Raw genomic sequence first — 25,210 nt, forward strand, 5'->3', positions numbered from 1 at the left:
GGATTTCGCAGGGCCCTCCCATTGGGGGTTGGGTGGACCCCGCCTCCTGACTTAGGGCTCAGCTGTGGACTTGCTCTGGCCAAAAGAATGAGGCAAAAGTGAGGTGTCTGCAAGAGGCCTTGCAGGCTGCCCTTTGTCTCCGGTGCTTCTGCATCGCCATGGGAAGGGCATGCCCAGGCCGGCCTGAGGTGCCTGGAGGATGGCAGGATGTGCGGGGACCAGGGCCAGCCCTGCCACATCCCACCTGCTGCGACTGACCTCCAGAGCCCAGCCTGGTCGGCTGGCCCCCGGGTGACCCACAGCCCTGTGAGGTTAAAAATGTTTGTTTCAAGCCACTGAAGCTTTGAGGTGGTTTTGTTGCTCACCACCTTTGGCAATAAAATGTTTCAAAATTAATTTATTTTTGATTCTGGTAAATATACATAACATAAAATTTTAACCATTTTAAGCAGACAATTCTTTGACATTAAGTACATTGACAATACTGTGTAACTTTCACCACTATTCCCAGACTATCTTCATCATCCCAAACCAACACTCATACCCATTTAGCAAGAACTCCCCATACCCCCTTCCTCACCTCTGGTAACCACTATTCTGCTTCCTGTCTCTATGAGTTTGCTTATTTTAAGTATTTCATATAAGGGAAATCACACAAGGGCTGTCCTTTTGTGTCTGGCTTCCTTCACTCAACATGACGTCTTCGTTGTTCATCCACGTTGTCACATGTGCCAGCACTTCACTTCTGCTTACAGCTGAATAATATTGCCTTGCATGGGTAGACCACGTTTTGTTTATCCATCAGTTGATGGACACTTTTAGTGATTGTGAATAATACTGCAACAAACATCAGCATGCAAATGTCTGTCCGAGTCCCTGCTTTCAATTCTTCGAGGTATATACCTGGGAGTGGAATTGGCGGGGCGTATGGTGATTCTCTGTTTAACTTTCTCAGAGCCATCAAACTGTTTTCCACATTGGCTGCACCAGTTTATTCTCACCAACGTGTACGAGGGTTCCCCTTTCTCCACATTCTCACCAACACATTTTATTTTCAGTGTTTAAAATGATAGCCATCCTAGTGGGTGCAAATTGGTATCTCATTGTAGTTTTAAATTCCGTTTCTTCAGTGGTTAATGTTGTTGAGCATCTTTTCATATATTTATTGGCCATTTGTATATCTTCTTCACAGAAATTTATTCAAATTCTTGGCCCTTTTTAAATTGTGTTGTTTGTCTTTCTGTTGCTAAGTTGTAGTAGTTATTTATGTATTTTGGATATTAAACCCTTATCAGATATGTGGTTTCCAAATATTTTCTCCCAATCTGTAGGTTGTCTTTTTACTTTCTTGCTAACGTCCTATGTTGCTCAAAAGTTTTTAATTTTCTATAAGTGCATTTTATCTATTTTTTTTCTTTTGTTGCTTGTGCTTTTGGTATAAAATGAAAATATCCATTGCCTACTACAAGGTCCTGAAGATATTTACCTGTATTTTCTTGTAAAAGTTTTATAGGATGAGCTCCTATATTTATGTCTTTGATCCACTTTGAATTAATTTTTGCATATGGTGAAAGGTGGGTGTCCACATTCATTCTTTTGCATATGGATTTCCTATTGTCCCAGCACCACTTGGCGAAGAGCCTACTCTTTCCCCATTGAATGGACTTAGCATCCTCATTGAAAGTCAACTGGCCATAGATGTTTAGAATTATCTATAGACTCCCAGTTCTATTCCACTGGTCTTTATGTCTATCCTTAGGTCAGTACCACACTGTTTTTATTTATTTATTTATTTTTTTTTTTTAATTTTTTTTTATTTTTTTTTAAATTCAGTTTTATTGAAATATATTCACAAACCATACAGTCATCCATGGTATACAATCAACTGTTCACAGTATGATCATATAGTTATGCGTTCATCACCACAATCTATTTCTGAACATTTTCCTTAGATCAGAAAGAATCAGAATAAGAATAAAAAATAAAAGTGAAAAGAGAATACCCAAACCATCCCCCCATCCCACCCTATTTGTCATTTAGTTTTTACTCCCATTTTTCTACTGATTTTTTTCAATTTTTTAACTTTGTTTATCAAAAAATTAAAAACAAACAGGCAAACAACAACCAAAAAAACCCCACAACATTTCAAACAAAGCAATGGATTAAGGAAAACAAATAACCTAAAATAACTACTTTGCTTCCAATATGTTCCTACCATACCCCAAGAAAATTAATAAACCCTGTCCAAACAGAGGAGTAAGAAAAACAAATAATTTAAAATAACTACATTGCTTCCAACATGTTCCTACCATACCCCAAGAAAATTAACAACCCCTAAGAAAACAAAGGAATAAGAGAAAAAAAAAACCTAAAATAACTCTATTGCTTCCAACATGATCTTACTATATCCAAGAAAGTTTACAAACCATAATCATTCCTGAGCATTCCCATAACATTGAGATTACCCTCCATAGTTTATCTGTTCTTATTAGATTATCATTCCCCCTCCACTAATTGGTATCTCTAGGTCCCCTACATTCTACAGTATAAAACATTGTACATTTTTCACAGAATTCACATTAGTGGTAACATACAATATCTCTCTTTTTGTGCCTGGCTTATTTTGCTCAGCATTATGTCTTTTTTTTTTTTTTTTTAATCTTCATTTTATTGAGATATATTCATATACCACGCAGTCATACAAAACAAATCGTACTTTCGATTGTTCACAGTACCATTACATAGTTGTACATTCATCACCCAAATCAATCCCTGACACCTTCATTAGCACACACACAAGAATAACAAGAATAATAATTAGAGTGAAAAAGAGCAATTGAAGTAAAAAAGAACACTGGGTACCTTTGTCTGTTTATTTCCTTCCCCTATTTTTCTACTCATCCATCCATAAACTAGACAAAGTGGAGTGTGGTCCTTATGGCTTTCCCAATCCCATTGTCACCCCTCATAAGCTACATTTTTATACAACTGTCTTCGAGATTCATGGGTTCTGGGTTGTAGTTTGATAGTTCAGGTATCCACCACCATCTACCCCCAATTCTTTAGAACCTAAAAAGGGTTGTCTAAAGTGTGCGTAAGAGTGCCCACCAGAGTGACCTCTCGGCTCCTTTTGGATTCTCTCTGCCACTGAAGCTTATTTCATTTCCTTTCACATCCCCCTTTTGGTCAAGAAGATGTTCTCCGTCCCACAATGCCGGGTCTACATTCCTCCCTGGGAGTCATATTCCACGTTGCCAGGGAGATTCACTCGCCTGGGTGTCTGATCCCGCGTAGGGGGGAGGGCAGTGATTTCACCTTTCAAGTTGGCTTAGCTAGAGAGACAGGGCCACATCTGAGCAACAAAGAGGCATTCAGGAGGAGGCTCTTAGGCACAACCATAGGGAGGCCTAGCCTCTCCTTTGCAGCAACCGTCCTCCCAAGGGTAAAACCTGTGGTAGAGGGCTCAACCCATCAAACCACCAGTCCCCTATGTCTGTGGTCATGTTAGCAACCATGGAGGTGGGGTAGGCGAATACCCCTGCATTCTCCACAGGCTCCTCAAGGGGGCACTACATCTTTTTTTTTCCTTGTTTTTCTTTTTCTTTTTTTTTTTTTTTTAACTTTCCCTTCTTTTTTAAATCAACTGTATGAAAAAAAAGTTAAAAAGAAAACAAACATACAATAAAAGAACATTTCAAAGAGACCATAACAAGGGAGTAAGAAAAAGACAACTAACCTAAGATAACTGCTTAACTTCCAACATGTTCCTACTTTACCCCAAGAAAGTTACCTAATATAGCAACATTTCTGTGAACTTGCTCCTACTATATCCATCAGAAATTAACAGACCATAGTCATTCCTGGGCATCCCCAGATCGTTAAATAGCTTATCTGTTCTTCTTGGATTATTGTTCCCCCTTCCTTAATTGCTCTCTATTGCTAGTTCCCCTACATTCTACATTATAAACCATTTGTTTTACATTTTTCAAAGTTCACATTAGTGGTAGCATATAATATTTCTCTTTTTGTGCCTGGCTTATTTCACTCAGCATTATGTCTTCAAGGTTCATCCATGTTGTCATATGTTTCACGAGATCGTTCCTTCTTACTGCCGCGTAGTATTCCATCGTGTGTATATACCACATTTTATTTATCCACTCATCTGTTGAAGGACATTTGGGTTGTTTCCATCTCTTGGCAATTGTGAATAATGCTGCTATGAACATTGGCGTGCAGATATCTGTTCGTGTCACTGCTTTCCGATCTTCCGGGTATATACCGAGAAGTGCAATCGCTGGATCGAATGGTAGCTCTATATCTAGTTTTCTAAGGAACTGCCAGACTGACTTCCAGAGTGGCTGAACCATTATACAGTCCCACCAACAATGAATAAGAGTTCCAATTTCTCCACATCCCCTCCAGCATTTGTAGTTTCCTGTTTGTTTAATGGCAGCCATTCTAACCGGTGTTAGATGGTATCTCATTGTGGTCTTAATTTGCATCTCTCTAATAGCTAGTGAAGCTGAACATTTTTTCATGTGTTTCTTGGCCATTTGTATTTCCTCTTCAGAGAACTGTCTTTTCATATCTTTTGCCCATTTTATAATTGGGCTGTCTGTACTATTGTCATTGAGTTGTAGGATTTCTTTGTATATGCAAGATATCAGTCTTTTGTCAGATACATGGTTTCCAAAAATTTTTTCCCATTGAGTTGGCTGCCTCTTTACCTTTTTGAGAAATTCCTTTGAGGTGCAGAAACTTCTAAGCTTGAGGAGTTCCCATTTATCTATTTTCTCTTTTGTTGCTTGTGCTTTGGGTGTAAAGTCTAGGAAGTGGCCGCCTAATACAAGGTCTTGAAGATGTTTTCCTACATTATCTTCTAGGAGTTTATGGTACTTTCTTTTATATTGAGATCTTTGGTCCATTTTGAGTTAATTTTGTGTAGGGGGTGAGGTAGGGGTCCTCTTTCATTCTTTTGGATATGGATATCCAACTCTCCCAGCCCCATTTGTTGAAAAGACCATTATGGCTCAGTTCAGGTGACTTTGGGGGCCTTATCAAAGATCAGTCGGCCATAGATCTGAGGGTCTATCTCTGAATTCTCAATTCGATTCCATTGATCTATATGTCTATCTTTGTGCCAGTACCATGCTGTTTGGCAACTGTGGCTTTATAATAAGCTTCAAAGTCAGGGAGTGTAAGTCCTCCCACTTCGTTTTTCTTTTTAGAGTGTCTTTAGCAATTCGAGGCATCTTCCCTTTCCAAATAAATTTGATAACTAGCTTTTCCAAGTCTGCAAAGTAGGTTGTTGGAATTTTGATTGGGATTGCATTGAATCTGTAGATGAGTTTGGGTAGAATTGACATCTTAATGACATTTAGCCTTCCTATCCATGAACATGGAATATTTTTCCATCTTTTAAGGTCCCCTTCTATTTCTTTTAGTAGAGTTATGTAGTTTTCTTTGTATAGGTCTTTTACATCTTTGGTTAAGTTTATTCCTAGGTACTTGATTTTTTTAGTTGCTATTGAAAATGGTATCTTTTTCTTGAGTGTCTCTTCAGTTTGTTCATTTCTAGCATATAGAAACATTACTGACTTATGTGCATTAATCTTGTATCCCGCTACTTTGCTAAATTTGTTTATTAGCTCTAGTAGCTGTATCGTCGATTTCTCAGGGTTTTCTAGATATAAGATCATATCATCTGCAAACAATGACAGTTTTACTTCTTCTTTTCCAATTTGGATGCCTTTTATTTCTTTGTCTTGCCGGATTGCCCTGGCTAGCACTTCCAGCACAATGTTGAATAACAGTGGTGACAGCGGGCATCCTTGTCTTGTTCCTGATCTTAGAGGGAAGGCTTTCAGTCTCTCACCATTGAGTACTATGCTGGCTGTGGGTTTTTCATATATGCTCTTTATCATGTTGAGGAAGTTTCCTTCAATTCCTACCTTTTGAAGTGTTTTTATCAAAAGGGATGTTGGATTTTGTCAAATGCTTTTTCAGCATCTATTGAGATGATCAATTGATTTTTCCCTTTCGAGTTGTTAATGTGTTGTAATACATTGATTGATTTTCTTATGTTGAACCATCCTTGCATGCCTGGAATAAACCCCACTTGGTCATGGTGTATGATTTTTTTAATGTGTCTTTGGATTCGATTTGCAAGTATTTTGTTGAGGATTTTTGCATCTATATTCATTAGGGAGATTGGCCGGTAGTTTTCCTTTTTTGTAGCATCTTTGCCTGGTTTTGGTATTAGATTGATGTTAGCTTCATAAAATGAGTTAGGTAGTGTTCCATTTTCTTCAATGTTTTGAAAGAGTTTGAGTAAGATTGGTGTCAGTTCTTTCTGGAAAGTTTGGTAGAATTCCCCTGTGAAGCCATCTGGCCCTGGGCATTTATTTGTGGGAAGATTTTTGATGACTGATTGGATCTCTTTGCTTGTGATGGGTTGGTTGAGGTCTTCTATTTCTTCTCTGGTCAGTCTAGGTTGTTTCATATGTTTCCAGGAAATTGTCCATTTCCTTCTACATTATCCAGTTTGTTGCCATACAGTTGTTCATAATATCCTCTTATAATTTTTTTAATTTCTTCAGGATCTGCAGTTATGTCACCTTTTTCATTCATTATTTTGTTTATATGGGTCTTCTCTCTTTTTGATTTTGTCAGTCTAGCTAGGGGCTTGTCAATCTTGTTGATCTTCTCAAAGAACCAACTTTTGGTGATATTTATCCTTTCTATTGTTTTTTTGTTCTCTATGTCATTTATTTCTGCTTTAATCCTTGTTATTTCTTTTCTTGTACTTGGTTTAGGATTGGTTTGCTGTTCATTTTCTAGCTTCTTCAGTTGATCCATTAGTTCTTTGATTTTGGCTCTTTCTTCCTTTTTAATATATGCGTTTAGTGCTATACATTTCCCCCTTAGCACTGCTTTTGCTGCATCCCATAGGTTTTGGTATGTTGTGTTCTCATTTTCATTCGTCTCTATATATTTAGCAATTTCTCTTGCTATTTCTTCTTTAACCCACTGATTGTTTAGGAGTGTGTTGTTTAACCTCCAGGTATTTGTGAATTTTCTAAGTCTCTGATGGTTATTGACTTCTAATTGTATTCCATTGTGGTCAGAGAATGTGCTTTGAATAATTTCAATCTTTTTAAATTTATTGAGGCTTGTTTTATGTCCCAGCATATGATCTATTCTGGAGAAAGTTCCGTGAGCACTAGAAAAGTATGTGTATCCTGGTGATTTGGGATGTAATGTCCTGTAGATGTCTGTTAAATCTAATTCATTTATCAGATTGTTTAGGTTTTCAATTTCCTTATTGGTCTTCTGTCTGGTTGATCTATCTATAGGAGAGAGTGATGTGTTGAAGTCTCCCATAATTATTGTGGAAACATCAATTGCTTCCTTTAGTTTTGCCAATGTTTCTCTCATGTATTTTGTGGTACCTTGATTGGGTGCATAGACATTTACGATTGTTATTTCTTCTTGCTGAATTGCCCCTTTTATTAGTATGTAGTGGCCTTCTTTGTCTCTCAAAACATCCCTGCATTTGAAGTCTATTTTATCTGAGATTAATATTGCTACACCTGCTTTCTTTTGGCTGTAGCTTGCATGAAATATTTTTTTCCATCCTTTCACTTTCAATTTCTTTGTGTCCCTGTGTCTAAGATGAGTCTCTTGTATGCAACATATTGATGGTTCATTTTTTTTGATCCATTCTGCGAATCTATATCTTTTAATTGGGGAGTTTAATCCATTTACATTCAACGTTAAAACCGTGAAGGCATTTCTTGAATCGGCCATCTTATCCTTTGGGTTATGTTTGCCATATTTTTCCCTCTCTCTATTAATATCCTTTATTGTACCCATACCGAATCTCTTTAGTACTGAACCTTTCTCCAAGTCTCTCTGTCCTGTCTTTGTTTCTCTGTCTGTAGGGCTCCCTTTAGTATCTCCAGTAGGGCAGGTCTCTTGTTAGCAAATTCTCTCAGCATTTCTTTGTCTGTGAAAAATTTAAGCTCTCCCTCAAATTTGAAGGAGAGCTTTGCTGGATAAAGTATTCTTGGCTGGAAATTCCTCTCTCTCAGAATTTTAAATATATCGTGCCATTGCCTTCTCGCCTCCATGGTGGCTGCTGAGTAGTCACTACTTAGTCTTATGCTGTTTCCTTTGTATGTGGTGAATTGCTTTTCTCTTGCTGCTTTCAGAACTTGCTCCTTCTCTTCTATGTTTGACAGTGTGATCAGTATATGTCTCGGAGTGGGTTTTTTGGATTTATTCTATTTGGAGTTCGCTGAGCATTTATGATTTGTGTATTTATGTTGTTTAGAAGATTTGGGAAGTTTTCCCCAACAATTTCTTTGAATACTCTTCCTAGACCTTTACCCTTTTCTTCCCCTTCTGGGACACCAATGAGTCTTATATTAGGACGCTTCATATTATCTATCATATCCCTGAGGTCCATTTCGAGTTTTTCAATTTTTTTCCCCATTCTTTCTTTTATGCTTTCATTTTCCATTCTGTCATCTTCCAGGTCACTGATTCGTTGTTCAACTTCCTCTAGTCTTGTACTATGAGTGTCCAGAATCTTTTTAATTTGGTCAACAGTTTCTTTAATTTCCATAAGATCATCCATTTTTTTATTTAGTCTTGCAATGTCTTCTTTATGCTCTTCTAGGGTCTTCTTGATTTCCTTCATATCCCGTACTAGGGTCTCATTGTTCATCTTTAGTTCTTTGAGTAGCTGCTCTAGGTGTGTCTCTTCTGGTCTTTTGATTTGGGTGCTTGGGCTTGGGTTATCCATATCGTCTGGTTTTTTCATATGCTTTATAATTTTCTGTTGTTTTTGGCCTCGTGGCATTTGCTGTCCTTGATAGGGTTCTTTTAGGGTTTGTAGACCAGTTGAAGTCCTTATCTCTAGTTTATCAGATCTACAGCTTCGTGGAGTACACTTTCTCTAACTAACCAGCAGGTGGCGTCCACGAGCCACCTGTTCTCCACAAGCCAGATCTCCCCTGCTTAGCCTTTTTGGTGAGTGGGGGAGTGAGTCTTGTGGGGCCCAATTGGTGTCCCAAGCTTGCGTGTGTAGTTGGTGTTGCCTGCCCTGTATGTGGGGCGTGTTTCTGGGCAGTCGGGGAGGGGGGGTGGCCCTAACAATCAAATCTCCCTGATGATCCTAGAGTTTTAAAGCTACTGCAATAGTCTAATCCTTCAGTTCAGTCCTGCCACAGTTTGTCTCTGCCACTGACCCACAAGTCTTTGGTATTGGCGTATGGCTCCTGAGACTTGCAAGTGGGCCCCTCTTCCAGGCTGTGCACCCCGGGTCCTCTGTTGAGGGATGACTGTGCTATGTCACAGGTGAGTGCCGTCCCCCCAGGGCAGTTCTGGGCTGCTGGGCTGTGTTGGGAGGCTCCCAGTCTGCTCAAATGATGGCTGAATGGGGCTCTGTTAATTCACACTGCTCCCCCTTCCCAGCTCTGGGACATTCAGCTGAGGTTGCAGGGAAGGCTAATGTCCACGCCCAGTTTTGTGGTGTGTGCCTGTTATTTGAAGCACTTCCGTCACACTGGGTTGTCTGGGGCAGCTCTGGGCTATGGGGCTGGCGATGGGCAGGAGTGTTTCCTGTCCACCAGGATGGTGGCTGTGAGCGGACACCCCCCTTTTCTTGGGAAGTTGTGTTGTTTAGTGAATTTTCTCAGCCACTGGATTATTGCCTTTTGTCTCAGAGCTCTCTTATTTCTGCTCTTGACTTGACGTGCCCAAATTTCAATTCTTTGAAGCTTTCTGTATTGAGCTTCTTAGAGTAATTGTTTTAGAAAAAGCAAAAAGGATTTTAAAAAAAAAAAAAACAAAAAAAAAAAAACAAACAAAAAAAAAAAAAACGGCCCTCCTCAGAGATCTAATGGGTTATTGAAATGCTAATAGACAAAGCAACCAGGGCCATTAAGGAAAGGTGCCCTGGGCAGAGAGATCAGCCTTGCTTCGGGATTTGCATATGCGCCTCAAGGCCTGATCTCCGCCCTTCCCCTTTCTGTGTTCACCAGAACTCCAAAAATCCTCTGCTTTTACTTTGGAGCTTCTCGTGTTGTTTTCCTTCTATGCCCGTCTCCTCTCTGCTGGGCTGGCTGCTCTCAGAGTCTCTGGTGTCTGGCCTCAGTCTATCTATGGTTGGAGTTTGAATCAGTAGAATGAGTTTCCGATGAGAGCAGCCACTGCAATTCTCCCTTCTCCTTCCTGGAGCTGACAGCCCCTCCTCCCCCGGGACTGAGCCTGGCAGGGAGGGGCGCGGGTCCCCTGGCCGCAAAAACTTACAGATTTCGCTGATCTCAGCAGTTCCACGTTTTCATGAGTGTTGTATGAAGTATGCCCAAAGACAGATTGCTCTGTGGTGTCCAGTCCACGCAGTTCCTGGCTTTTTACCTACTTTCCTGGAGGAGTAACTAAAACATACAGCTCACCAGTCTGCCATCTTGCCCCGCCTCCTCCACCACACTGTTTTAATAACTGTAGCTTTGTAGTAAGTTTTGAAATCAGGAAGTGAGTCCTCCAGATTTGTTCTTCTTTTTCAAGGTTGTTTTGGCTGTTTGGAGACCCTTACAATTCCATATGAATTTGAAGATCAGCTTTTCCATTTCTGTAAAAAAGTCTGCAGGGATTTTGATAGGGATTGTACTGAATTTGTAGATTGCTTTAGGCAATATTGACATTTTAGCAATGTTAAGTCTTCTAATCCATGAACAAGGGATGTCTTTCCATTCATTTAGGAGTTCTTTAATTTCTTTCAGCAATATTTTTTAGCTTTCAGTGTACAAGTCTTTAACCTCCTTGGTTAAATGTATTCCTTGATATTTTATTCTTTTAGATGCTATTGTACATGGAGTTGTTTTCTTAGTTTCTTTTTAGATTGTTCATTACTGATATATAGAAACAACTGATTTTTGTGTGTTAATATTTTACCCTGTTACTTTGCTGAATTTTTTTATTCTATAGCTTTTTTATGGATTCTTTGGAATTTTCTCTCTGTAAGTTCATGTCATCTGCAAATAGAGTTTTAATTCTTCCTTTCCAATTTGGATGCCTTTAATTTCCTTCCCTTGCCTGGTTGCTCTGGCTAGAACTTCCAGTACAATGTTGAATAAAAGTGGTGACAGTGGGCATCCTTGTGTTGTTCCTGATCTTAGGGGGAAAGCTTCCTGTCTTTCACCATTGAGTATGATATGTGCTGCATTTTTTTTTTTTTTAAAAGGTCCTTTATCATGTTGGGAAAGTTCCCTTCTAGTCCTGGCTTTCTAAAGGGCTTTTATTTATTTATTTATTTTTTAATCAAGAAAGGGATTAAAAAAAATGCTTGGGGGTTTGTGGCTGCTGGAGGTGTGTGTGTCACTTTTTGGTAGAGGTGTGTGTTGGTGGCTGCACGCTGGGCTGGGGTGAGATGTGCTCCCGCTGGAGGCAGTGGAGCCGAGCCAGAGCCGTGGCCAGTACATGTTAAATGAATGTTAAATCCGATTATAGACTATTGGAAGTTAATTATTAATTATGGATAAATGTAGTTATACCACTTGAACACTATACTCATTTGGACTGACCATGCAGATGCAGGATTTGCAGGCCATTATGTTTTGTTTTGTTTTGTTTTTTAAATTAAATTCGGTTTTGTTGAGATACATTCACATATCATACAATCATCCATGGTGTACAATCAGTTGTTCACAGTGCCATCATATAGTTATGCATTCATCACCCCAATCTATTTTTGAACATTTTCCTTACACCAGAAAGAATAAGATTAAAAAATAAAAGTATAAAAGAACACCCAAATCATCCCCCTCATCCTCTTATTTTTCATTCAGTCTTTGTCCCCATTCTTCTACTCATCCATCCATACACTGGATGAAGGGAGTGTGATCCACAAAGTTTTCACAATCACACTGTCACCCCTTGTAAGCTACATAGTTACACAATCGTCTTGAAGAGTCAAGGCTACTGGGTTGGAGTTTGATAGTTTCAGGTGTTTACTTCTAGCTATTTCAATGCACTAAAACCTAAAAAGGGATATCTGTATAGTGCATAAGAATGCCCACCAGAGTGACCTCCCAATTCCATCTGAAATCTCTCGGCCACTAAAACTTTATTTCGTTTCATTTCTCATCCCCCTTTTGGTCAAGAAGATGTTCTCCATCCTACGATGCCAGGTCCAGATTCATCGCCGGGAGTCATGTCCTGCAGGCCATTATGTGTTGCCAGCCATGAAGCATATGGAGCCTCAGGTAAAATAAGTTTTTCAAAGCGTTCCCAAATCTGCCATCAGTGGTGGTAGTATAGAGGTGGCTTTGAGCGAAAATGATGAAACGGGATGCAGCATTAATACCAGGGGTAAGCCCAACTGACAATAAAGAGAACATAAGGGATGATCCTTGATGGATTATGCTCTTAAATCACCCAGACAAGGGAAGATCTCCTTAGTTAGCAACCCAAATCAATGAAGCTAAAGATTTACTAGAAGGTCAAGTTAAAAAATGAAGTAAATGTATGATGACAGTTTTAAGTTCATGTTAGTTTACATATTTTGTATAATAAAATGCCTCAAAGCTATAATTTTAAGAAATGTGTTAGCACAAAACCTGGTTATAATTTTAAATGTTAGAATGTTAAATCAGATTATAGGCTATTGGAGGTTAATTGTTAATTATGGATAAATGTACTTACACCTATTTGAATAGAATTATTATTCATTACTCATTTAGCCACTAATTTGGTAGCTGTGTATACAGGTGTTTCTCAAGGAAAGGTGAATGTGACAGTCCCAGCATTCAGGGAGCTCCAGTCTAATGGGAGGCTGATAAGCAGGTAATTAGAATACAGTGATGTTATGATGGAATTAGCACAAACTGTGACACAGTAGGGACTCTTATCTCTTTGAGAGAAGAGGCTGTTCAAGGTACAGAGAACCACACTGTAAAAAGCAAAGGCCAAATACTTGGAACCTTGCAGCTAAATGTGAATACACTACAGCCTTGCTGTAGGAAGCTGACCCACGGACGAATACATCATAATTGACAGAGATGATTTCATACTTTAAAAACTACAATAGTTTTTAATCTGAGAGTACAGGTCCTGTTTTTAATCAAGAAAGTATTTGCATTGTGTTTAACTAACCCCTTGACTGTTAATAAATTGTTCCTTTAATTGGGGTTTTTTTTTTTTTTTTGGACAAAGTTTTGCAGCTGTTGTGACCAAACTTAAACACCACTAGAGAAACTGAAAATGCCCTCAGTGTCAAAATATTATTCAGCTTGGACTTCGAAGAATTTATACACTAGTGAATTTAAATGGCATTTCAAGGCAAGTGGCTCGCACTTGTTCTAACATTAAAACGTGTGCAGTATCGTAAGGGTCTTAACCAGAAGAAATGTATCAGATGCCTAAGGTAAATTGTAGCGGGTTGTCAACAAAAGGAGTATTTTATGTTGTGCAGTTCTATGATGAATATATTTTAGCACCTGCCATCTAAACTTCTTTCTAAAAGCAACTTAGAGTTCTTAATTATTAATGGAGTACACAGGAAATTTCAAGGTAAAAATAGCAGAGATAATCATTTGGTTTTGGTGTTTGTTTAGGGCATTTTGAAGTACAGGTAAATGTGCTGTTTTGGTTTATTTTTTGTCCTGTTCCCATTTAAAATCTTTCTGATCAAGTCTGTTCACTGTGATTTAGAGTATGATAAAGCATCAGCCTAAAACAGAAGACAGACCAATAGGAAAAAAAAATGTGCTGTAATTTGTCTACTGCCTTTTCTGCATTGATTCAGATGATCATGTGGGTTTTTTCCTTCATGCTGTTAATGTGGTGTATTACACTGATTAATTTTCTTATGTTGGACCATCATTGCATTCCTGGAGTAAATCCCATTTGGTCATGGTATATAATCCTTTTAATATACTGTTGGATTCAATTTGCCAGTTGTGTTTTTTTTTTTTTTTTTTTTGAGGATTTTTGCATCTATATTCATAAGGGATATTGGTCTATAATTTTCTTTTCTTGTTTTTTTTTATCTGCCTTGGTATAAGGGTTATGCTGGTCTCTTAGAATGAGGTAGGAAATAATCCTCCTCTTCTGTTTTTTGAAAGAGTTGGAGAAGGATTGGTGTTAAATATTCTTTAAATGTTTGGTAGAGTTTAGCAGTGAAACCAACTGATCCCAGACTTTTATTGTATCATATATATGTTTCTAGGAATTTGTCCATTTCATCTAGGTTTTCTAATTTGTTGGAATATAATTGTTCATAGTACCCTTTTATAATTCCTTTTATTTCTGTTAGGTGGTGTGCCAGTTTGTATATATTACATCCCCCAGAAAATGCCATTTTCTTTGATGCAATCTTGTGTGGGCAGACATGTAAATGTTGATTAGATTATAATTCTTTGAGTGTTTCCGTGGAGATGCGCCCCACCCAACTGTGGGTAATGACTCTGATTGGATAATTTCTGTGGAGGTGTGGCCCCACCCATTCAGCTTGGGCCTTGATTAGTTCACTGGAGCACTATATAAGCTCAGACAGAAGGAGCAAGCTTGCCTCAGCCAAGAAGGACACTTTGAAGAATGCACAGGAGCTGAGAGAGGAGCTGCAGCTTACAGAGACATTTTGGAGATGGCCTTTGAAAGTAGACTTTTGCTCTGGAGAAGCTAAGAGAGGACAAACGCCCCAAGAACAACTGAGATTGACATTTTGGAGAAAAGCTGAAGCCTAGAGAGGAACATCCTGGGAGAAAGCCATTTTGAAACCAGAACTCTGGAGCCATCGCCAGCCACATGCCTTCCCACCTAACAGAGATTTTCCAGACACCATTGGCCAACCTTGGACACTTCATGGCCTTAAGACTGTAGCTGTGTAACCAAATAAACCCCCTTTATAAAAGCCGATCCATTTCTGGTATTTTGCATCCCGGCAGCATTAGCAAACTAGAACAGGTGGGTAGTAATGTCTCCACTTGCAATCCTGATTTTAGTTATTTGCATCTTCTCTCTCTTTTTCTTTGTCAGCCTGGCTAAGGATTTGTCAATATTATTGACTTTTTGAAAATACCAACTTTTGGTCTTGTTGATTCTCTCTGTTGTTTTCCTATTCTCTATTTCACTTATCTTTGCTCTACTCTTCACTATTTCTTTCCTTCTACGAACTTTGGGTTTGGTTGGCTCTTCTTATTCTAGTTCATCAGGGTGTAAAGTTAGGTTATTGATTTATGATCTTTCTTCTTTTTTAGTGTAGGCATGTAGAGCTATAAATTTCCCTCTGAGCACTACCTTCACTGCATCCCGTAAGTTTTGATATGTTGTATTTTCTTTTTTGTTGGCCTCAAGATATTTCCTAATTTCCCTTGTGATTTCTTCTTTGACCCATTGGGTGTTTCACAGTGTGTTATTTAATTTCCACATATTTGTAAATTTTCCATTTTTCCTTCCATTATTGCATCATTCCATTGTGATCCAAGAAGATACTTTGTATGCTTTCAATATCTTAGAATTTATTAGGATGTGATTTGTGGTGTAGTATATGGTCTATCCTGGAAAATATCCCATCTGCACTTGAGAAGAAGATGTATTCTGCTGTTGTTGGGTGGAATGTGATTTATATGCCCATTAGGCCTAACTGATTAATAGTGTTGTTCAAGTCCTCTGTTTCCTTACTGATCTTCTGCTTAGATATTCTATCAAATATTGCAAGTGGTGTACTGAAGTCTTTAACTATTACTGTAGAATGATCTATTTCTCTCTTTAATTCTGTACATTTTTGCTCTATATATTTTGGGGCTTTGTTATGAGGTGCATATTTGTTTATATAATCATTATGTCTTCTTACTGGATTGAACCATTTATCAATATGTAATATTCATTTTTGTCTCTTTTAATATTTTTTGACTTAAAGTTTATTTTGTCAGACTATGATATAACCATTTTTGCTTTTTGATTACTGTTTGCATGAAATATCTTTTTCCACCCTTTTTCTCTCAATCTCTTTGAGTATTTATACCTAAAATTCTAGATAGCATATAGACAGATTATGCTTTTTCATCCAATCTGCCAATCTCTGCCTTTTAATAGGGCAGTTTAATCCATTGAGAAAAAGGATTTTCTTCAACCATTTAGCTGATTGTTTTCCGTATGTCTTATATGTTTTTTTATTCCTCAATTACTCCATTACTTCCTTTTTTTGTATTTAGTTGCTGTTTATCGTGTACCATTTTAATTCCCTTCTTCCTTCCTTTCCTCTATGTTTTTTAGTTATTTTCTCAGTGGTGACCTTTTTAATTACCATTAACATCTTAAACTAATAACAACCTAGTTTGACTAGTACTAACCTAGTTGGCAGTCTTTACAAACTCTTTACTCTATGCACCTCCATCCCTTCTTTTTATTGTTGTTGTCTCAGAATATACCTTTATACCTTGTATGCCCATTAACATAGATATATAATGTTGTTTTACACATTTGCCCATTAAGTCATATAGGGGAGAAAAAAAGCAGTTACAAACCAAAAGTATAATCATAGAGGATTTCATATTTACCTGTGTAGTTACCTTTGCCAATGCTCTTTATTCTTCTAATGGCTTCAAGTTGCCACCTAATGTCCTTTTATTTCAGCCTGAAGGACCCCCTTTTGCATTTCTTGTAGGGCAGCTCTTCTTGTAATGAAGTCCTTCAGCTTTACTCTATTCGCGTCTTAATTTCTCCTTCATTTTTGAAAGATAATTTTGCCAGAAATAAAATTCTTCTTGTTTGACAGCTTTTTTTCCTTATTAACTTTAAATATACCATCCTAATGTCTTCTGGCCTCCATGATTTCTGATGAGAAATCTGCTAGTCATCTTATTGGGGATCCCTGGTATGTAGCAAGTTGCTTCTCTCTTGCTATTTTCAAAATCCTCTCTTTGTTTTTGGATTTCGACAGTTTTGCTATAATGTGTCTTGGTATAGAACTCTTAGAGTCTATTCCAGATGTGTATATTCATATATTTCATCTGATTTGGGAAAATTTGGGGCCATTATTTCTTCACATACTTGTTCTTTCCCTCCCACCCCCATCCTTCTTAGACCCCAGTGAAGTGTGTGTTGGTATGCTAGACGGTGTCCCACACGTCCCTTAGACTTGATTCATTTTTCTTTGTTTCTGCTTCCCACACTGGACAGTTTCAACAGTCTTGTCTTCCAGTTTGCTGATCCTTTCTTCTGCCTGTTCAAATCTGCTGTTGGATCCATCTAGTGAGTTTTTCATTCCAGTTACTGTAATTTGCAGCTCAAAAATTTATATCTCATTCCTTTTTATAATTTCTGTCACTTTATTTTGTTCTGGCAACATTGTCCTTACTTCCTTTAGTTCTCTGTCATGGTTTCCTTTAGATCATTGAACATATTTAAGTCAGTTGATTTAATGTCTTCAACTAATCGTTCCAGTGAATGAGCTTCCTCAGGGATGGTTTCTGGCAAATTCTTTTTTTCTCATGAATGGGCCATACTTTCCTGTTTCTTTGTGTGTGTTGTCATTTTGTATTGAGAACTGAGCATTCTGAGTATACGTTGCTATAATTCTGGAAATCTAGTTCTCCCATTCCTCCGGGATTGCTAGGGCTTTGTTGTTGTAGTAGTAATTGTTGAGGGCTGGAGCTGTCAACTTGTGATTTTTTCCAAATTATTTTGCTACCAAGTGGGAGAATAGAAGGAGAAAAGAGAGAGGAAAAAGGTACTGCCCCTTTAAGACTCCTCTGCTGCTTTTGTCTGGGGGCTGGGGGTGTTGGAACAATGGCCACCCTCAGAACCACTAGCCCCCTGCAGGGATCTGAAGTAGCCAATCAAAAGTGCGATCAGCACTTAGACCTCACACCCCCAGACTTTGGAGGCCTAGGTCCTTGTAGCCTACCCTGGCACCAGCAGGCTGCACCCTGGGCTGGGGCTGCTGGCCCCACTGCCACCTGCCATGAGGCTGGGGGGTGGGTGATGGTGTCTGCTGCTGGAGGATGGAGTTCCCTGGTATTTACCACAATTTACCAGCCTCTTCCTTCAGCTCTTCCCTGGGTGCTGCACAGTGATCCACTAGACTCCAAAGTTTCAAAATAGTTGATTCAGACAGCTCCTGCCAGTTCAGTAGTTGTTTGGGTGGAAGGACTGATTCCTGGAGCTTCCTACACCACCATCTTCCCACCATCTTCCCCAGCAACAGCTTTTGAGAGAAGGTCTAATCAAACTACTAAATAAAGATGATAGGCCACAATGTCTAACTTTTCTCCTATTGTTTGTTCATCATTTATTTCCCTCCTACTTTGCATATCTGGATTTGAGATTATGGCGGTTCCCTTGTAGAACCCACATACTAGTATGGGAAGACAATTTGTAAACAAACAGATGTGTGAGATCATTTCACATAGTGATGTGCTACAAAGAAAGTACAATTGGATATGGTTTAGCCCACACCATTCAATACAGTAGCCACTGAAACCACATGCCCATTTAAATTAATTAACATTTAATAAAATTTAAAATTCAATTCCTCAACACTAGCCATATTTCAAATGCTCAATACCCAGCTGTGGCTAGTGGCTTCGGCATTGGACAGTGCAGATACAGAACACTGTCACCCTCACAGAAAGTTCTATGGACAGAACTTCATAGAGTGTCTTTTTGCAGGGAGAGTGGCCATGTTAGCTGTGGTGATTGGGGAAGGCTTGTCTGAGAAGGTAGGAGAGACGGATGAGGAAGCCAACATGTAAGAGACTGGGAAAGAGCATTCCAGCCTAAGGACCAGCTGGTTCAGAGGCCCTGAGGCAAGCATGACATTGGTTGTTGGTGTTAGTGAGCTGGCCAAGAGGGGTGGGTGAGGGAGTTAGGGAGGGGAGCAGGGCCAGCTCACAGGCCATGGTGAACACTCTGACTTTTACTCAGAGTGTGACGGAAGCTGTGTCAGTTTGGCTGTATTATGTCCCCCAGAAAAAGCCATGTTCTTTGATGGAATCTTGTGAGAGCTTATGTATTAGTGTTGATTAGGTTGGAGCCTTTGGATTAGGTTGTTTCCGTGGAGAAGTGACCCACCCAACTGTAGGTGATAACTCTGATTAGACAACTTCCATGGAGGTATGGCTCTGCCCATTCAGTGTGGGCCTTGATTAGTTTTCTAAAGCACTATAAAAGCTCAGACAGAAGGAGCTCACTGCTAGCTGCAGCTGATAGACACATTTTGAAGATGGCCATTGAAAGCTCAAACTGACATTTTGGAGAACACCATTTTGAAACATAACCTGGGAGCAAGCAGATGCCAGCCATGTGCCCTCCCAGCTGACAGAGGTTTTCCAGACACCAATGGCCTTTCTCCAGTGAAGGTACCCTATTCTTGATGCCTTACCTTGCATACTTTATGGCCTTAAGACTGTAACTTTGTAACCAAATAAACCACCTTCATAAAAGCCAATCCATTTCTGGTGTTTTGCAAAACGGCAGCATTAGCAAACCAGAACAGAAGCCACTGGAGGATTTTCACCTGGGGAGTGAAGTGATCTGACTTAGGCTATAAAAGGATGACTCTGGCTGATGGGTGTGTGTGTGTGTGTGTGTGTGTGTGTGTGTGTGTGTGTGTGTGTGTATAAGTTGGGGGGAAGGTGGTTAGGGAGGGGTGGTGAGGACAGAGGAAGCCAGTATGCTAGTTGGAAGCTTTCATATTGGCCCTGGATGGACATGAAACAAACTTGGGCTGTTTTCTACATTACAAATTGCAGCTTGTATTGACCTGGATAATTTCAGGTTTTAAATACTTTGGGCCTCATACTGTTATGAGACGATACTGACCAGTATAATAATGCTGCCGGTGTTTCATTCTGTTTCACCAACTGCTGTTCCCGTCAGTTTTGACATGGAAGGGAAGGACTTATGTTACAATGGTGTGCCTTTCCCCCCTTTTTTTCCAATTTAACTCATTCCAAAAGTAAAATATTAATTACAAAAATTTTAGCGAGCACAGATGTGATTGTTAATTTCATGTGCCAAATTGGCTGGGTTATGGATTCCTTTTGTTTGGTTGAGCACTCCCTGGCCTGATGGTTACTGTGAGGGTATTTCCTGAATTTAAATAGTCAGTTGATTGCATCCATGGCTGATTACATCTACAATCAACAAAGAAGATTGCATTCAGCAATCAAAGAAGTCTCATCCAATCAGTTGGAGTCCTTATAGGAACTGAGAATTTCAGTGGTCAGAAAGAAGAATTTCCATCTCTACTTCAGCCAGCCAGCTTCTCCTGGGGAATTCATCTCCTTTGTCACAGTTCCCAACTTGCAGCTTTCCTGGGGAAGATATAGATATCCTGTGTGTTCTGTTTTTCTGGAGTACTGACTAAATACAACAGATAAACAAGAGAAAGGAAAGTTTTAAATTTTCATAATCTCATCATCCAAAAACAATCATTGTTCTTGTTTTGTGTATATCTTCCAGTTTTTTATGCATATATATTTTTTCATTGACATAAGTGTAGTCATACTAAACGTAACAGTTTTCTAACATGATAGTTCACTTAACTTTATACTATGAGCACATGTGTCAGTCCTGAACTTGCTCTCTCTGGATGCTCCCAGAGAGGAAACTCATTTAACTGCTTAATCTCTCTCCCCTCTATTGAATCACAGCCTCCCTTTTCCTTCCCAAGCCGTCTTTGGCTTTGGACTGGTGGGCATGGGTTCCCTAACCTAACTCTTGACGACCTCTGGGATCCTTGCCTTGAACTCACTTCAGGGTCCATCCACCACCGGCTACCTCAGGTAGAAACATCTGCCCTTGTTCTGGTTTGAGGGACCCAAGCCCAAGCCTCCTTGGTCAGTGTTCTGATTCGGTCCGTCTAAGAAGGAGTTTGAGCAGCAAAAGTTCTTTAAGTGGCCCCCAACTTCTGGGTGATTTCTCACCTCTCTGATCAATTCTGTCTACTGCTTTCAGTTACCTTCCTAAAACGGGCTGGATCACATGACGTCCCTGCTCTGAGACCTTCGGTGGCACCAATAAGACAAATCTAGAGTCCATGGCATGCCACTCAAGGCCCTCTGAGGTCCTTCCTGTGGCCCCTGGTGTCCCCCAACCCCCATGTTCCTGCTCTGCTGTCACCTCCACCTGCACCAGCTCCCCCAACCCCACCTGACCTCCTTACCCACTGAAGTCCTCCTCGCTTTCCACACTCAGCACAAATACCACCCCTTCCCCGATGCCCCCCCCGTCTCCTCACTGGAGTCACTCTGTCCCCTGGGATCCACGGATGTCCTCGAGCACCTTGCCTGCATCCTGGTCTGCAGCTCACCTGCCCGTCCCCCTCATTGCGGACCCGATACCCTGGGATCACCACCCGTTCCAGTTTGCTAAGGCTGCCATTATGCAAAACACCAGAAATGGATTGGCTTTTACAGAAAGGGGTTTATTTGATTACAAATTTAGAGTCTGAAGGCCATGAAAATGTCCAAATTAAGGCATGAACACAAGTATACCTCCACCAAAGGAAGGCCAATAGCGTCCGGAAAACCTCTGTCAGCTGGGAAGGCACTTGGCTGTCATCTGCTGATCTGGGTTGTGTTCCAGCTCCTGTCTCAGCTGCTCTGAGGTCCTTCTGTCTGTGAGCTCTTTCATAAGACCCCAGGGATTAAATCAAGACCCATCCTGAGTGGGTGGGGTCCATATCTCCATGGAAATAATTTTATCAAACATTTCACCCACCATTGATTGAGTCACATCTCCCTGGAAACACTCAAAGGGTTCCAACCTGATCAACACTGATAAGTCTGCCTCCACAAGATTGCATTAAAGAATATGGCTTTTGGTGGGACATAATACATCCAAACCAGTGCACCATCTTAGCCCAGGTCTCGGGGCCCAGGGCAGGGCCACACCCCACCTCCTCCACTTCCCAACCCAGACCCAGGGGAGTCGGAACCTCTGTGTGCCTCAGTTGCCACATCGGCAAAGTGGGTGCAATAATCGTGCCTCCTTCATGCATTATGAGAATGACAGAGAAACTATGTAACTTTTTCTGCATCTCTCCCCTCATGAATCTCTAAACTCCTGGGGGCAGAAGCCATGTCCCCCACCCCTAGCATGGTGTCTAGATATAGTAGTCACTCAGTAAACACTTGCAGAACTGAACTGTAGGGCAGGTCGTAAACCCCTGTGTGAAGGGTCGTTCCTGTCTTCCCATGGGACCTGGTCTATTGGAGGCACTCTGTAAATGTGTTTTGAATTGAATATAGAAATATGGTCTCCAGGAACTTGAAAAGGTGCACTCATTCATTTCCCACAGGTCAGGTGGTAATTCATGCTGGTTTCTTTGGAGGAGCAAAGAAAAGCGGCATGAGGCAAAAAGGGGCCATATGCCTAGCAGATTTTCGCCGAGGCACTTGGCATCTATAATTATTCACTGTTTGCAGGGGAAAGATGGCATTGTAATTTATGCACTTGGCATTCTCACTCTCCTGGTCCCAAAAACCTTCTGCCCTGCATCACATGATTTTCACACATTGCAGGAACTGCTTTCATCCCAAATATGTTTCTTTTCTTTCTTTTCTTTTTGAAGAATACAACTGAGCTCTCAAAAGGCCATTGTAAAATGACCTATAAGGCTATTAGAATTATTAAGATTCTGGATAGTGCATCATGGAAACGCCTTTTATCTGCAGCCTACTACACCCAGAAAATGTAACATGACCTTAAAACCCTTTGCAGAGCCGTGAGCAGCACCCATAAGAGGTGGAATGAGGCTGCGAGTGTGAATGAGATGCTGTCACCTGGGCCCCAATATCGTCCGCCTCACAGAACACGGGAAGCCTGTCATGGCCCGAAACAAACTAGCCTATTTTGGATCCAGACTATGATTAGTTTTTTCTGGATGTTGCTAAAGACAGTGAAATATGCAGCACGCCCACATACAGACTCGTTCATCGAATAATTTGCAGCCACGACGGCTCCATATTAAATCAATCCTGTGGGCATTTATTAAGTATCTTCTCTGCACTCACTGATTTGCTAGGAGGTGTGAGGCCCCTAAGAGTCTGGGACGGATTCCACTTCAAAGTTATTCCGAGGCTGAGAGAGGGCGTCTCATGCAAAGGAAGCAAACGTGGGACTTTGCAGAGGTTGGTCATCGAGACCATGCTCAGGCATGGCCGCTGGGCATACTGTAGGTGCAGAATGATTGCACCTTCCCTTTCTACAGCATCGCCACGTGGTTATCTCATTTGATCCCCAAGGACAGTCCACAGTGGGTGGGGGATACCCTTGTGCCACCAGGAAGCTGGAGCGTTAACGGCAGCTAAGTTCACGTGACCTGGTGCTTGTCCCACTGTCCCAAGACGTCTCCCCACGCAGACGCGCAAGTGGACAGAAGCACGGAGCAGAGGGGGGCAGGAGCCATGCGGAGAAGGGCCACCATGCACCGCTCAGGATTGCTTCCATCGGGCGCTCATCAAAATTGTCATTGTTAGAATGGCTTTTTAAAATATGTATATATATATGACATAAAATGTGCCCTTTTAACCGTTTTAAATGCGCAATTCAGTGGCATTCATTACATTCAAAACATTGTGCAACCATCGCTATCATCCTTCACTGAAACTTTTTCATCTCCCCAAACAGAAGCTCTGCACCGGTTGAACAGTAACTCCCCATTCCCCACCCAACCCTCCAGCCCATGGCAACCCCTAATCTACTTTCTGTCCCTGTGAATTTGCATATTGTAGATATTTCTCCCAAGTGGAATGATATCATAGTTATCCTTTTGTGTCTAGCTAATCTCGCTTAGCATAATGTTTTCTAGGTTCATCCATGTAACAGCATGTGTCAGAACTTCATTCCTTTTATGGCTCAATAACATTCCAGCATATATATATGCAGTATATAATATACCACATTTTGTTTACCCTTTCATCAGTTAAGGAACTTTTGGGTTGATTCCACTTTTTAGCTATTGTGAATAAAGCTGCTATGAACATTCATAAACAAGTTTTTGGGTAAACATATGTTTTCGTTTCTCTCGGTGTCATGGGGTAACTCTAAGTTTAACATTTTGGACATTTGGGTTATTTCTGTGTTTTGGCTATTATGAATAATGCTGTTATGAATATTTGTTTATAAGTTTTTGTTTCCTTTTTTTTAAATTAGAGGAGTCACAGGTTTACGGAAAAAACATGCAGAAAAGTACAGTTTCCCCAATTAACATTTTGCGTTAGTATGGTACTTTTAATTCAGGAAACAGTATTATTATAATTAAAATATTAAAATATTAGCTATAGCCCATAGTTTCCATTACGGTTCACCCTTTGCATTGTATGACTCAATGGCTTTTAAAAATTGTATTTATAAAAACATATACAACTTAAATTTCCCATTTAACTACCTTCAAATATATAGTTCAGTGGTCTCTATTACACTCACAATACTACCACCACCACTGTCCATTACCAAAACTTTTCACCACCCCGGGCAGCGTGTATAAATTTCTGTGTGGCCAATGTTTTCATTTCTCTTGGGTCCACATCTGGGTGTGGACGAGTCATATGGTAATTTTATGTTGAACTTTTTGAGGAATGTCTCAAGCTGTGGAATGGTTTTTTTCAAAGATGACATTGTTACAATCCGGTTCTAAAATGTCTAATTTGGGGGCGGGGCGAGGGAGAAGAACCGGGCAGCTAAAATAAGGAGGAATAAAGGGTGAGGGCTGGACTAACGCTCCCTGCGGGTGGGCCAGCGGAGAAACAGCGCGTGGAGACAGGGGGTCTGTGTCTTGGAAAAGGGCAAAGTCACCACTCCCGGCGCTGAGGGAGGTTTCCCGGAGCGGACTTTTCCTCTTTTCCTGCTGCCCCAAGCTCTGGGGAGGAGCGAAGCCCGCGCTGCGTCTCCGGGACGGTGAGCCCCGACCCCCGTTAAGCAGGAGGGCTGCGCCCCCAGCGCCGTGCGCTCTCCCGGGGCCGGGCGCGCCCCTGCACCCCAGCGGCGGTGCTGCTCCCCGCATCGTCCCTCCGTCCCTCCCCGCACCCCATCGCCCGCAGGAGCAGCCCAGGGGCACACGGAGGACGGGTTGTAAATTCTCGCACAGGGCCCATGACCGAATACGAAATCCTCTGTGTTCCGAGCGCCATGCCCAGCTCGCCCCCTCCCCGCCCCTCATCGCAGCCTCGTCTTCCAGGGCCTCGTCCCAGCC

The 25,210-nt window shown here is 40.7% G+C and overlaps 1 pseudogene; it reads left to right on the top strand.

Annotated features, from left to right (window-relative positions):
- Positions 1-12,251: 12,251 nt before the first annotated feature.
- Positions 12,252-12,525, top strand: LOC119533374 (annotated as a pseudogene).
- Positions 12,526-25,210: the final 12,685 nt, after the last annotated feature.

The sequence above is a fragment of the Choloepus didactylus genome, chromosome 4 (genome assembly GCF_015220235.1).
Source record: "Choloepus didactylus isolate mChoDid1 chromosome 4, mChoDid1.pri, whole genome shotgun sequence".
NCBI lineage: Eukaryota > Metazoa > Chordata > Mammalia > Pilosa > Megalonychidae > Choloepus > Choloepus didactylus.